General features: G+C 40.2%; 1 protein-coding gene across 1 annotated transcript in view; it reads left to right on the top strand.

Annotated features, from left to right (window-relative positions):
• The window catches only part of LIN7A (lin-7 homolog A, crumbs cell polarity complex component), a 124,100-nt gene extending 118,658 nt beyond the window's left edge, over window positions 1-5,442 (top strand). The window contains exon 8 of the mRNA XM_038558536.1: window positions 3,773-5,442. The gene's annotated coding sequence lies outside the window, so the exon portion shown is untranslated. The remainder of the gene's footprint in view (window positions 1-3,772) is intronic.
• Window positions 5,443-13,223: the final 7,781 nt, after the last annotated feature.

Raw genomic sequence — 13,223 nt, 5'->3', positions numbered from 1 at the left:
ACTGTTAATTAATTAAATTTTTAAGGATTAAATGGGATTTGTTACACTTCCTAACTCATACTATGGTTGCTTTTGGTTAGAAATTTGAAGCTCATTTGACCAATTTACTTTGAAATGATCTCAGATTTTTTTCTTTTTTTCTTTCTTTCTTTTTTTTTTTTGTTTTGTTTTGTTTTGTTTTGGAGTTTAACAAGTTATGCCAAGACCAGGTAAAGCAACATACTTGTCAGATACTGTCTTCACCGTTTATCACGTGAAACACAATCTCCATTCTCAAAATCAGGAATTTTTTTTTTTTTTTACCTAAAATGGTGTAAGTTATTAAGTAACTACTAATGGCTACTGATGTTTACAAATGGAAAATAGGTTGAATGTAAGTGATGTGTGGAGAGTATCTCTCAGGCCCACTTTTAATTTTAAACTTGCGTGAAATAAAACTCATTTGTATTTTTCCCTAACTTCCATGTTTGATAATCAGGAATAGATTACATTTTCTAGAAGGTAAGAGAGATGATCACTACGCAATGGAATTATAGAAACCTAAGCCGAGAATAGGAATCTAGATATTTTTATGCTATCCTCACTTTCTTGACAGAGAGCATTACATTTATTCAGCTTTAAGCATCTCATTTTTTAAAGCATGATTTTACATACATCCACATTTCGCCCAGATTCTCAAAGAATAAAAGGAGAAAGGAAAAGAAATCCTCCTTGAGTTGTCAACATTCTGAGCAAGTCAAGACTAAAGATTGTCAGATTTCTCTGACCTCCTGTTGCTGGATTGACGGTGGAGAGAGAAGTCCTTGCATTTGAAACCAGGCTGGATCTTAACAGATGTCCAGGGTCGCTGGAGTTTCCCAGGGACCTCACCAATCATCAGGCCCCCGCTTCCCTTCCTTTGTCCACTGTGGACTGCCCGAACTTCCCACCGCCACTGCCACAGCCGCTGTCCTGATGATCCAATCCAGGGAGCCACTGCAGAGCTGAGAAAACCAGCCTCAAAGGACAACCCTGATAAAAATGAATCCAAGGAACCCAGAGTCACCACGCAGAAAACCGGCGTAATAGAAATAATCATGGTAAAGCTGGATAACATTTATTAAGTAGTGAGAGTGTGCCAAGAACTCTTCCGAGTGCTTCATATGTGTTCAGGTAGTTAGTCTTCATGACAGTCCTAGGGGTATAGTAGGTACTATTTTTAATCCCATTGTAAAGGAAGAAACTGAAGTGTGTAGGATTTTTTTAAAAAAAAAACCTGTACCTAGGCAGCCCTGGGGGCCCAGCGGTTTAGTGCCACCTTCAACCCGAGGTATGATCCTGGAGGCCCGGGATCGAGTCCCACGTCGGGTTCCCTGCATGGAGCCTGCTTCTCCCTCTGCCTGTGTCTCTGCCTCTCTCTCTCTGTGTCTGTCATGAATAAATAAATAAAATCTTTAAAAATTAAAAAATAAAAAAATAAAACCTGTACCAGGGGGGTGGAGGTGACTAGGTGACAGGCACTGAGGGGGGCACTTGATGAGATGAGCACTGGGTGTTATGCTGTATGTTGGCAAATTGAACTCCAATTAAAAAAAATATATGCAAAAAAATTAATTAAAAAGATTTAAAAAATAAAACCTGTGCCACAGTTCACAGCTCGTAAGTGATAAAGCCATGACTCAAACCCAGAAACATGGGCTTCAAAGCCTCTTTGTCTCCACCACTGTGCCATTCTACTTCTTTCTTCGATGGCACCTGCCCTTACATCCCCTGTCCCTCCTCACAGACATGCTCACCTGAGCTTCCTAGGGATTCATTGTCATGCTACTTAAGAGTTGGAGGTATCCAACTCACCCTTACCATTTACCCCCTACCTCTAAGTCCTCCATCACTTCAGCTGTAGTCATTTCCTACTGCTGCCTTTAAAAAGTCACCACGAATTTGGTGGCTTAAAAAAATGTAAATTTCTTGTAGTTCCGACAGACTGAAGTCGGGCACAGCCTTTCTGGGCTTTAGGAGGCTCCGAGGAGAAAGAGCCATTTCCTTGCCTTTCCTGGCTTCTAGAGGCTCTCCACATTGCCTCGTGGTTCCTTTTCCATCTTCCAAACCGGCAAGGGCGCCCGAGTCCTGGCCTCTGCTTCCTCCTCATCACGCCCCCTTCCCTGGCTCCTCCCCTCTCCATCTCCCACTTCTAACCACATTCATTGTATATCCCACCTGGACAATCCAGGATCAGCTGCCTATTTTAACAGTCAGCCCTTTAGCAACCTTAAATCCATCTATGGCTTTAATCCCCCTTTAACATGAAATCTAACATATCCACTGATTCTGGGGACTAGGATGTGGAGAGATTTAGGGTCCCTTGTTCTGACTACCACAGTGGCTCATTTAAAAGTCAGCAAAGCAACCTGAGTGATAAAATTTACACTAATACGGAAAGAAATCTTTTATTTAAACAAGTGAAAAAAAATCACTGATTTGTTGAATTACAAATCAAGGGGATGAGAGAAACAATGAGAACGTTGGATGCAGATGGCTCTTCCCAAGGGGTTGCTTCAGTGACCCATATTTTGGACACCCAGGGATCTCTCAGCTGCTGGCATATCCCTCAGGCCTCCTCCCTCCCCAGCTTCTGGGTAGGTGAAAAGATCCAAGACTGTTACTAAAATTCACCTGTTCTGAGTCCCAGTCCCTTGGGCCATGGACTATACAATACATCAATTTGTTAAAAACTCAAAAACTCAGTCTCTAGCTCTCTGTCATTTGCTAAACTCCGGCACCTGTAGGAAGTTAGTTATTCAATAGGACACTCGGTAAAATGGTCTGTTACGGGGATTAAGAAAAAAAGATGTAAAACTTTTAACAAAGCATGTGGCAGTTAGTGAGCACTCAGCAGCAGTCGCGTAGCTACTAGGATTGTAGTGGTGCAAGTGTCAGCACTAGGTCAGGCTTGTTGGGTGAGTCCTGGAGCAGCACAGTGGCCTGGCGCTTGGCTTTCCAGCCACTCTGTGGGCCCCAGGGGCCTTTAGGCACATCTGTAGAAGGCATGCCAGCTGGAGGGTGTTGATGCAAGTAGGCAGATTGCAAGGCCTGCCACAATTTCTAAAAATCTGTTTTGTATATGATGCTTCGCACTCATTGGCATAAAAATATCCGCAGCTTTAAAAACAAAGATCGGAAACCACTGTTCTCTCTGAGAGCCACGATTCCAGAATGGGGGGGAAGAGTGACGGGTCTTGGGGGGGTGCTCGGGGAGGTTGCTGTCCCCGAATCTGACCATATGGGCAGCTGCCCACCCTGGTCTGCTCGGTGTCAGGCTGACCTTGCAGGAGAAGAAAGGGGTCTGAGGATGTGCTTCAGAGAAGGGATGTTGGGGCTCCCCACACCCCCAGCAGGGAGAGGCCCCACTGGCCGTACCGCAGCAGAAGCAGTACCCAGCGCCCCGAGAATCCCACTGGAGAGGTTAGCCATCCTTTGCCTTCACGAAGAAAAACAGAGTCATCTGGAACTGGGAAGAAGGAAGGTTTTACATTTGAAATGTTTCCAAACTGGTGCTCTGTATTTCATTTTAGGGAATAACTGTGTCTTTTCCATCCTCATTTGATAATTACTTCCTTTGCAAACATCAAACAATTTTTGTTCATATGTGGAAGATGGTGCCTGAGTGATAGGGCCTAAAATAATCCCTGCTGTTCTCACATAGCACATGCTCTTTCGATATTTTTAGCATCTTGCAGTTGACAAAAGGAATACTAATCACTGGTTTCCCCTTCACTCTTTCCCCCTCTTGCAGGTCCTTAAAGAGAAGATAGTCACAAATCTGAAACCGTGCTTCAGAATCCCAGCACATAGTAAACGGAAGAGACGACATTGATAATTATACCTGTCAAGAGCTGTGAACACGTGGTGTGTAAATTCTTTACCAAGGCGACTCGACACCTTCTTTCTCTTGGGGCTGAACCCCCGCTGCTCGCGTGCTCCTTACACACACAGACCTTACATTCACTGCAGTGGGAATTCTCGGTGTGTGAAGGGAGAGCTTTTCCAGTCTGCAGACTGAAATAGGACCAGAAGGATCAAGTCCATGACTCTCAGATAAATCATGACTCTGGTCTATAGCTTTTCCAGAGATTAGCCAGTCCCTCATTAGGCTAGAGTTCAAACTGCATCAGTTCAAGGTTGCTACCACTTAAAAGAAACCAACCTATGCGTTGCCCCCGCACCCTGACCTCTTCCACATCCATATTGCTGAATCATCTAAATTAGAATTCCAGTTAATTGCAAATGCAACCTTTATCCCCCTCTTGAAAATGGCAAGCTATACCATATTATACTCTGTTCAGGTTCTAGAAGCAATTGGCTTTTTTATTTTCTGTTTCCATGAATTTAATTATGCATTAATGCAGTGGGACACATTTAGTTCAACTTTTGGTTTGCTAGAGGCAAGGATAGAGAACTCTAGTACTGTTTTTTTTTTTTAATTTAAGTATTGCTTGTATCTATGGTTATTAATTCTAACAGAATATAACGTATATTTATTCCACGAATTATATATTATCAGAGTGTATTTGCTACACATTGAGGTCTTTTCTTACCAAAGGTTATGAATCTGGTAAGAGAACACTAGCCAAGGACCCAGCTTCATGAACGGATCCTCCTATGATGTTTATATATAACCCTGCTCTCAATAATTTCTGGTTAAGTTTTATATTTTTCGATTGATAAACTCTGGAGAAATCTAAACTCTTTCTACCTACACGGATATGTTGTTACAGGAATTTATTTAATATTTTAAAGCTTAGGGCTTTACAAAGCTCAATTATGATATGTGCTCATATATATATACACACATACACACACACAAATATATATGTCACACACAAAATCTAGATCAGTTTCCCCAAAGATAAACTGGATATTGTTGGAAATTTAAGATCAAAAATATTTTTCCTTTTAAAATCAGGCAGATATAAATCAGGATATAATATTGTGAATGAAAAGAAGCTATTCCTTCTAAAGGGAAAAGCTGCCTAATTCATTACACATATTCATGCAGGAAAATAGACAAGGGACATACCATCTTTCAGGAAATGTCAGTGGCTGGAAAATGACCTGTTAAGAGCCACCTATGCAGATCATCACTTTTGACTCACCGAAAATCTAAGTACCTCAGTCTGATTTTACTCACGGGAATGAATTAGGAAGCAATAATCATTTGAGCACTTACTTACATGGCTTAGGCACAAAAATGTCCCCCAAAAAAGAATAAATGCCCAGTTGAAACATTCTACATAGATCATTAAAACTGAGGCAAATATTTGAATGTTCCCTTTTCTCAAATGCAGCAATTGATTCCCCAACATAAATAAAGTTTACATGTCAGATAGTCTCCTAAATTAGAAATTGATGAAGCTCGGTTCAAGAGCTATTTCTTGAAAACAAAATAAAACCAGTCAGACCTGCCCAGCACATTTCATTTTGCCCTGTCAAGGGGGTATTATTGTCAATACCAAGTTCCGCTTACTCTTCATAGTACATCACCCAACAGAGAACAAAGAGCGAGGAAACTAGGAGGTATGCCTATTTCTATGACCATCCTGAAAACATATCATTTTTTTATTGGAGAAAACTGAGGGGGGGGGGTGAGGGAAAAGGGGAGGCCAAGGGGGAGGACCGAATGTTATGTAAAATAGGTTTACAAAAGAGATAAGCATGACTAAAGGGAGTGAATGGAGACTATGTGAGTATTACTCAGTTTGAAAGAGGTAGCTCTCATTTTTATAAGAAAAATTTAATAAAACATATATTTTAGTTATCATTTAACAAAGAAATATTAAAGCTATTCAGGCGATGCCACAGATTCTCATAAAGGGAAATCATTGCACCCTTGTGATGAGAAAACGCTCATTTCCACACATTTCAATGCCTTGTATAAATTTGGAGCTTAGGGTATGTTTTCATTTAGCCATAATTGTACAGTTGATATGAAATTATCGATTGTTTTCACAACAATATAAATATTGTCATGGTGTTAACGGAAGCAGCTAGCAAATGAGCAGATACCTTACATTTGTGTTTTCTAGATGTCTTTGTTATGCTTCATTTGCATAATGTTAAATGCTAATAAATGGATGCCAAGCTCTCTGTCAAAGTAAAGGGGCAATCCATCACACCCAAGGCATCTAAAGACAGATTACATGTCGCACTGGTCCTACATACAAATGACCAAATGGCCAGTTTGGTTTGTTTTTTTGTTTTTGTTTTTTGTTTTCAGTGAAATCTCATTATTGAAATATAAGCCTTCCCCTAAAGTTTTAATCAAAGGTTTCTGTCCCTAAGACTTAGAGAGGCCCTTTTGTGTTTCTCTGAGTTTCACCGAAGCCAGAAGGAAAGGGAAAAGAAATCACCACAACTGGTACTAAAGTTCTTTATTATCAATGATCACGATAGAGCCACTGAATTGTCCAAAATCATATTAAAAACATACCAGGCTGCTCTTATGTGAACGTCCATCTTGAATGTCACAAATAAATTAGATATTCAAAGTTAGGGGAAAATCTGGAATGACCATTCCTCCATGATCCTGGTGAGTGTGAGTTCTTTCCCTTGGTCACTTTGGTGGCCAGATTTTTCTAAACTCTTTCCTGCTGTGATTTTGAAGGCCAGCACGTGGAGCATAGCTTGGTAAAAGAATACCTGAACCTTTCCATTTGGGGCATTTACATTTTGTGGCCATTTGAAATAGAACATCCGCAGGGAGATAAGGAGCTTAAATTACAATTGACTTTGGAAAGAATAACAGACTTTTGTGCTTCCTCAATCATGTAATCAATAGGGAATTCTCTCCTTCTGTGAACTACCACTGTCTTTTAAGACAATGCTAAAAATCTAAATGTAAAATCTAGCTTTCAGGGGCTTTTTAAGAATTCAAGGCTGTCTCGGAAGAACTTGACTAGAGATGGATTACACAATTTACAAATGCGGTTCTCAACCGAGACAAGTCAAACCGATGTGATCTCAGTTCATTTTACTCAGCTGTGCCTATAGGACTCCAAGACGTTGGGATGTTTTGTCTACGTTTTCTGAAACATCTATAGATATTTGTGAATGTGTGAATCATGCCTGAATTTCTCACCTTTTGGCTAGTTTGTGCTTATTATACGGACAGCCTGTTACTAAGACCAGCTTTCGATAGCGTTGTGAAGTAGAAATCCATACTCTGAAGATCAAGGGAAGCCAACATTAGGCAATGTCTCCCAAAACGTGGGGCAGTCCTACCCACTGCACCCCTTTCTGGATTTTGAACTCCACGAGAAAAAAGTCCGTGACTGCTTTGTGGACTGCCAGGTCTCCAACACCTGGTATGGTGTTGGCCACACTATAAGAGCTCAGTTGGTATTTGTTGAATGAATGAACAATTGGATAGGTGGATAGATAAATAAATGAATTTTGCCTTCAGATGACCTGAAAAATTTCACCAATTTATGGTAATTGGCTCTGTAATTTCTGAATTTCATAGAACCAGAATTGACTCTTTTTTCGTAAATAAATTCTCAGGTATATGAATTTGGAATCAATTACTTTACAGGCTTCAAGGATTTGAGGACATGTAGATAAGGGACAGTGTTTGGAGATTAGGAGTTTTTAACAATGAAGAAAGCTCAGCCTTTCTAGTTCTTTGTGAAAGCTCTCTGAGTTATTTTGCAAGGGCGAATGAAACATAGAACTTCATTTATGAGTATTATAAAATATTATGTGTTAATTTTTATAAAAGAAGAAAAGTCATGTCATCAAGCACATTATGAATATCTCTTTCAATATTTACTAGTATCTTCTCTCTGAGGAGTTCACGGTAATTGGGGACACAGCTCTAAATCTTCTGCTTTCGAAAGATCACTTCTTTCCTATTTGATTTCGAGAATGTACCTGAGCTAAAGATTAATCACATAGCTACCGGCCCTTTTCCATGTGTCTATTCATTTAGCAAATATATATTGTGCATCTACTATACGCTAGGTTCTAGAAAGACAGAGGCCAATAAGACAGACATAGTGCCCTCCTGAGGCTTACTGTGAGGAGCTCCTCAACACTTGCTTTGGCAATAGGTAGAGTTTACTGTCCATCGGGTCCCTCTTCACAGCTGACAGAAGAACTGAAATCCCTAACTCCATGGAAATCATGAAAGACCCCCTGCACCTATTTATATGAGCTTGCTTTTCTAAATGCACCACTCAAAAATACTGCTCAGTTATCCATACACCGTAGTTAGACCCCAGCAAGATAGGGGAGTAATAATTTATTCATAACTAACACTTATTTAGCTCTTACTAGGTTCTACTGTGCTTGGTACTTTCCATAGACTATTCATGAAATCCCTTCAACAACTCTAGTAGGTTTCATTTTATAGACAAGACAACTGAAGCACAGATATGTGACTTGTCTGGGTCACACAGCAGATGACATGGGGATTTGAACCCATGCAGTGTAACACAAGAGTTCATGTGTCTAACCATTATCTGTGGTCTGGGGGACACCATTACATTCAAATGAGTCATTAAAATACATGAGTCACTGTATATAAAAGTCCTTTGTAGTATACGAAAAGCTAGCGGTGAAGTATTAAGGTCAACAGACCACCTCAGTGGCAGAAGCGGACTGAAAACTCAATTTTATGTCACAGCTTACTCTTGGAAAGAACACTTCAAGCCAGGGACATGGATAAAGTACAGATTCAGAAAATTTTTGACATCTGATAAATATGTCAATGACTTTTCAGAATTATTTGTTAGCCACTGTGTCTATTTGGTGCTACAAGAAACAAACTCCCTTGCTGTAAGGGCTTATAATAAATAACACAGTGTGGAGCTGAACCAAGGATACTTCACGTTTCTGGGGAAAGATCAGGCAATAGTACTATTTTCTCATCATTGCATGTGATCGCGTCTTTCCAATTGTTTTCTTTACGTTTCTGAAAGAGCTGCAAAATTGTGCAGTGGTTCAACCTGACCAAAGTGGTATTATGCTGCTGGGAAGTAAAAGTATTAGACACAAGACTGGAAGTATTGTCTTCATTATCAAATGACTCTTAAATTCATTTAAAACATGGATATAGGCGCGCCTGGGTGGCACAGTGGGGTTAGTGTCCGACTCTTGGTTTCTGCTCAGATCATGACCTCAGGGTCATGAGATGGAGCCCAGCGTCCAGTGTGGCATCTGCTTGAGATCCTCTCCCTCTGTCCTCCTGCCCTTCCCCAACCCCCACCCTCTCTCTCCTTTTCTCTCTCTCAAATAGATAAATAGGTCTTTAAAAAAATAAAACATGGAGGGACGCCTGGGTGGCTCAGTGGTTGAGCATCTGCCTTCAGAGTCTCGGATGGAGTCCCACATCAGGCTCCCCACAGGGAGCCTGCTTCTCCCTCTGCCTATCTCAGCCTCTGTCTCTTTCTGTGTCTCTCATGAATAAATAAATAAAATATTAAAAAATACAATAAAACATGGATATAGAAAGATTTTTAAATGCTGAAGGTGCCTGAATATTTGAAAGCCAAGTTCCTTGTACTTCTTCATTCCAAACCATAGAGTGGGATCATATTGTTGAGGGAGTGGGTTCTAAAGCCAACCCAAAGGGCAGAAATTGAGATTGGCCTTATGTTAGAACCATAAACAGGTGGATGTGACATTTCCAGAGGCAGACAGGAACTGGCGCCTTCTGTGGGATTCGCAAACTCCCTGAACTCCCTGTTAACTTCCACCTCATTCACTCACAAAAAGGGATCCTACACGTGCTGTACCTGTTCTCTCTCTGCCCCTCCCAGTTCAATGGGCACATGATGTAACTTAAGGGCTGGGTCCTATTGGTGGCAGCCAAGGAGTCTTATTCAGAAAACTTGTATCGTTATTCTTCCCCTTCAAAATAATTAACATTATAGAAAGTTTAACTTTGCACATAAATACACCAGTGGAGAAATTCAAATACTTTAAATCCCAAATCAAATTGGTTAACATCTCTCTACCTCCCTCTTGTCCCCTTTATTTCTACTGATAACATTACCATTCCCTCTACAAATACTGTCATCTTTCTCATCATTTGCATCAAGTCTTAGATTCTTTAGATCACACCTTGGCAAAATGTCTTGAAACTATCTTGCTTTACCCATCCTCACCCTTCCTACCCAGGCATAGAATCTTAGTATTTTTCAGCAGGACTTTTGTGAACCTTTAACTATTTTCACAATTAACACTCCTCCCCAATTTTCCCTATTACAGATACTAGATAGCTCCCCCAACTCCGAAGTTATTCCTTTGCTCAGAATCCTCTGAGGGATCCACTATCCCTCTCTCTCACTCACATACACACACACACAGTCAGATTCTTAGTCTGAACCAAAACACTAGTACGGTGTTGGGGAAGGAAGACATTAGATGCCCTCCCATCCACAAGTGCAAAATATAGAACATGAAACATGATGCTGTTGACATCTAGTGCATGGACTGTGAAATCGAAATCATGAGTTTCATGACACTGAAAAAATTACAAGTTCTTTGTTGAGGTGAAATTAAAGACCGAGACCAGCAGTTTCTATAGCGAAGATAGCAAGATTCCAATCAGATTATGACCCACAAATACCAAAGCATTTGCTTGAGGTGGTGTGTGTGTGTGTGTGTGTGTGTGTGTGTAGGGATAGGGAACCATGCTAACATTAGGAAGAGGTATAGGTTGAGATGTGTGTGTCCCTACCACGTAACACTGGATTTTTAGCCACTTTGCTCTATCTTGCAGTCCAACTAGACCTACTACCTACCCCTGGAAACTGTCCCTGAGCTTTTGATTATTTCTGAGGTGACTCTTTCCTTCCTCTATGTCTGAAGAGAATTGCTCAAATTTTAAGGTTCATTTCAAATTGTCCCTCTTCCAAGAAGCTCTCTAATTTCTCCAAGCCCTGATGTTATCTATGCCATCATCCAACTCCATTGTGGTATTTGTACCACTCTTCGGCTCCTAGCTTCTCTTATAGTATATGTACTTGGGCCCTTATCATCCTAATTTGCCCTGCAGTTGGTAATTATCTATGGAGTGGGTGCTTAACATTTCTTATGAGGAATTACCTTTCACTTTTTCAACTTCACAGAATGGCTTCTGGATTATTTTGGGGTCTATCTCAATAGCTCACCCATGAAATTTATCTGAAGTGAGCATTCAATACCAGACTCTTAAAAGAGAAAAAATTGCTAATTTCAAGGCACTTTTATTTTTAAAAAAGTAAAGATAATAGTATTAATTCTTATCACTTATTTCCTAGTTTTTTCTGATCTGATTTTTGCTCTCAGGATGCATGTGAAGGGTGATGTAAATATTTTAGATATCATCACCACTCCCACCCCCTGTATACACACACACACACACACACACACACACACACATATAATGACTTGACTGATGGTTTATTCCCATGTATTTATTTGGTTGCATATTACACGGGAAGAAATGGTAAAGGGTAAAATTAGGGGGACGCCTGGGTGGCTCAGCAGTTGAGCAGTTGAGTTGCCTTCTGCTGAGGTCGTGATACCTGCAATCTGGAATTGAGTCCCACATTGGGCTCCCTGCAGGGAGCCTGCTTCTCCCTCTGCCTGTGTCTCTCATGAATAAATAAATAAAATCTTTTTTAAAAAGGGATAAAATTAGGTTTCAAGTCAGCAATGGAACAAACAAGATGGGTACCATATTACTACTGATTGGACTCCAGTCCTGTATCAATGGTCTTGACTATTTCCGCTGTTCCCTAGAACACAGCCCTACCTACTCCTTACTAGACCTCTGCCTCCCCCAGCCCCCAAGCCAGTACATCAGCAATGGGGGATTGGGAGACTAAATATATTGTCTCAACTGCTTTAGCTCTTATAGGAAAATAAAAGTTAATTGAAATCAAAAAATTTATCCAGCCCTAATCACACATTGTGTTCTTTTGTATGGTCAACACAAAGTTTTATCTGAGTATGGCATTTAAATACCAAACATATTCAACATCTAATTTAAAGATGATATTAATTTATTTCTCACCACAAGATAGAAAGAAAACCCAGTAGGAAATATCCTACATGAATACAAGCATAGTTTCAAAGGGTCTAATTGCTACCTGTCTAATAAACTTCCTGTGGGCTCTTGTCCATTAACTGTGTTGTATATAAACAGGCTGAAAGAGTGAGATGCAGACTGGCAGGCATGGAAGGAGACCCGGAGAGGGTCCATACCTGGATTTTTTGTTACACAACTTCTCAATGTCTGGTCCTTAGCTTTGCAGATCCAGGCTCACTTTTTTTTTTTTTCCTGAAAAAAAAAAACAACTTTTTTTTCTGAAAAAAAAAAAAACTTTTTTTTTTTTTTTAACTCAGGGCCAGTCTCACTTAATACCTGTTTTCTCAAAATCATTACTAAGAGCACTCCCTTTAACTCTTAGAAGTGCCCCAATTTAGACAACACATTATATTGTCAACCTACCCAGATGTGATAATGCACTGAGATGATAGTTCGGGTTAACCTTTAATTCACAAGAAGATTATAAGGACTTTTTTCTTGTGACAAGTAATCAGAACACAATCCAAAAGAGCTGGAGTAAAAAAGAGCATTAACCACACTTAAAGGAGACCAGATCCAGAGTCTTGATGTCAAGTAGGTTTCTCACCTCTTTTTTTCACCTCTTCCATAACTTTTTCTCCCTTCCCCCAGCTCTGCTTCTCTCTTCTCTTTGTTTGTGGCCCTTTTTTCTCCCCTGCACTAAGTTCCTCTCTCTTATTTGTTCTTCTCCTAATCTTGTATACCATGAGACCTAGATCCTTATAGTTCTTAATCCAAAAGGGAAACTAAACTCTTTTCTCCTCAGAGTCTACATTGTAAAAGCATACTCTGAATGGCCCTGCTTGGCCCTCTTGGGTCAAATTACTATGGGAAAAAGTGGAATGAGTGGCTTGGTCTGGGTCACATCCTCACGTCTCCTCAAGTCAGTGTTCACTTACTGGCTATAAAGAAACCAGTATAAGTAGCATACAAACAGTTCTACTATGAGGCAAGCTAAGAGAAAAACTATAAAGGGAACACAATATAAAAATGAGGGTCCATTTACAAACGAGACAACACATTGCCTGAAGAAAAATCTTCTTAGAAGAGATTTCAGTTGAAATGGCTGTTAAAAAGTCAAATGGAACTGGACAGGTATGGAAAGAGTCTAGAGTAGCATTGAGATAGTCAT

The sequence above is a fragment of the Canis lupus genome, chromosome 15 (assembly GCF_011100685.1).
Source record: "Canis lupus familiaris isolate Mischka breed German Shepherd chromosome 15, alternate assembly UU_Cfam_GSD_1.0, whole genome shotgun sequence".
Taxonomy (NCBI): domain Eukaryota; kingdom Metazoa; phylum Chordata; class Mammalia; order Carnivora; family Canidae; genus Canis; species Canis lupus.
The sequence above is the reverse complement of the archived record's forward strand: the minus strand, read 5'-3'. Positions and strand labels throughout refer to the sequence as shown.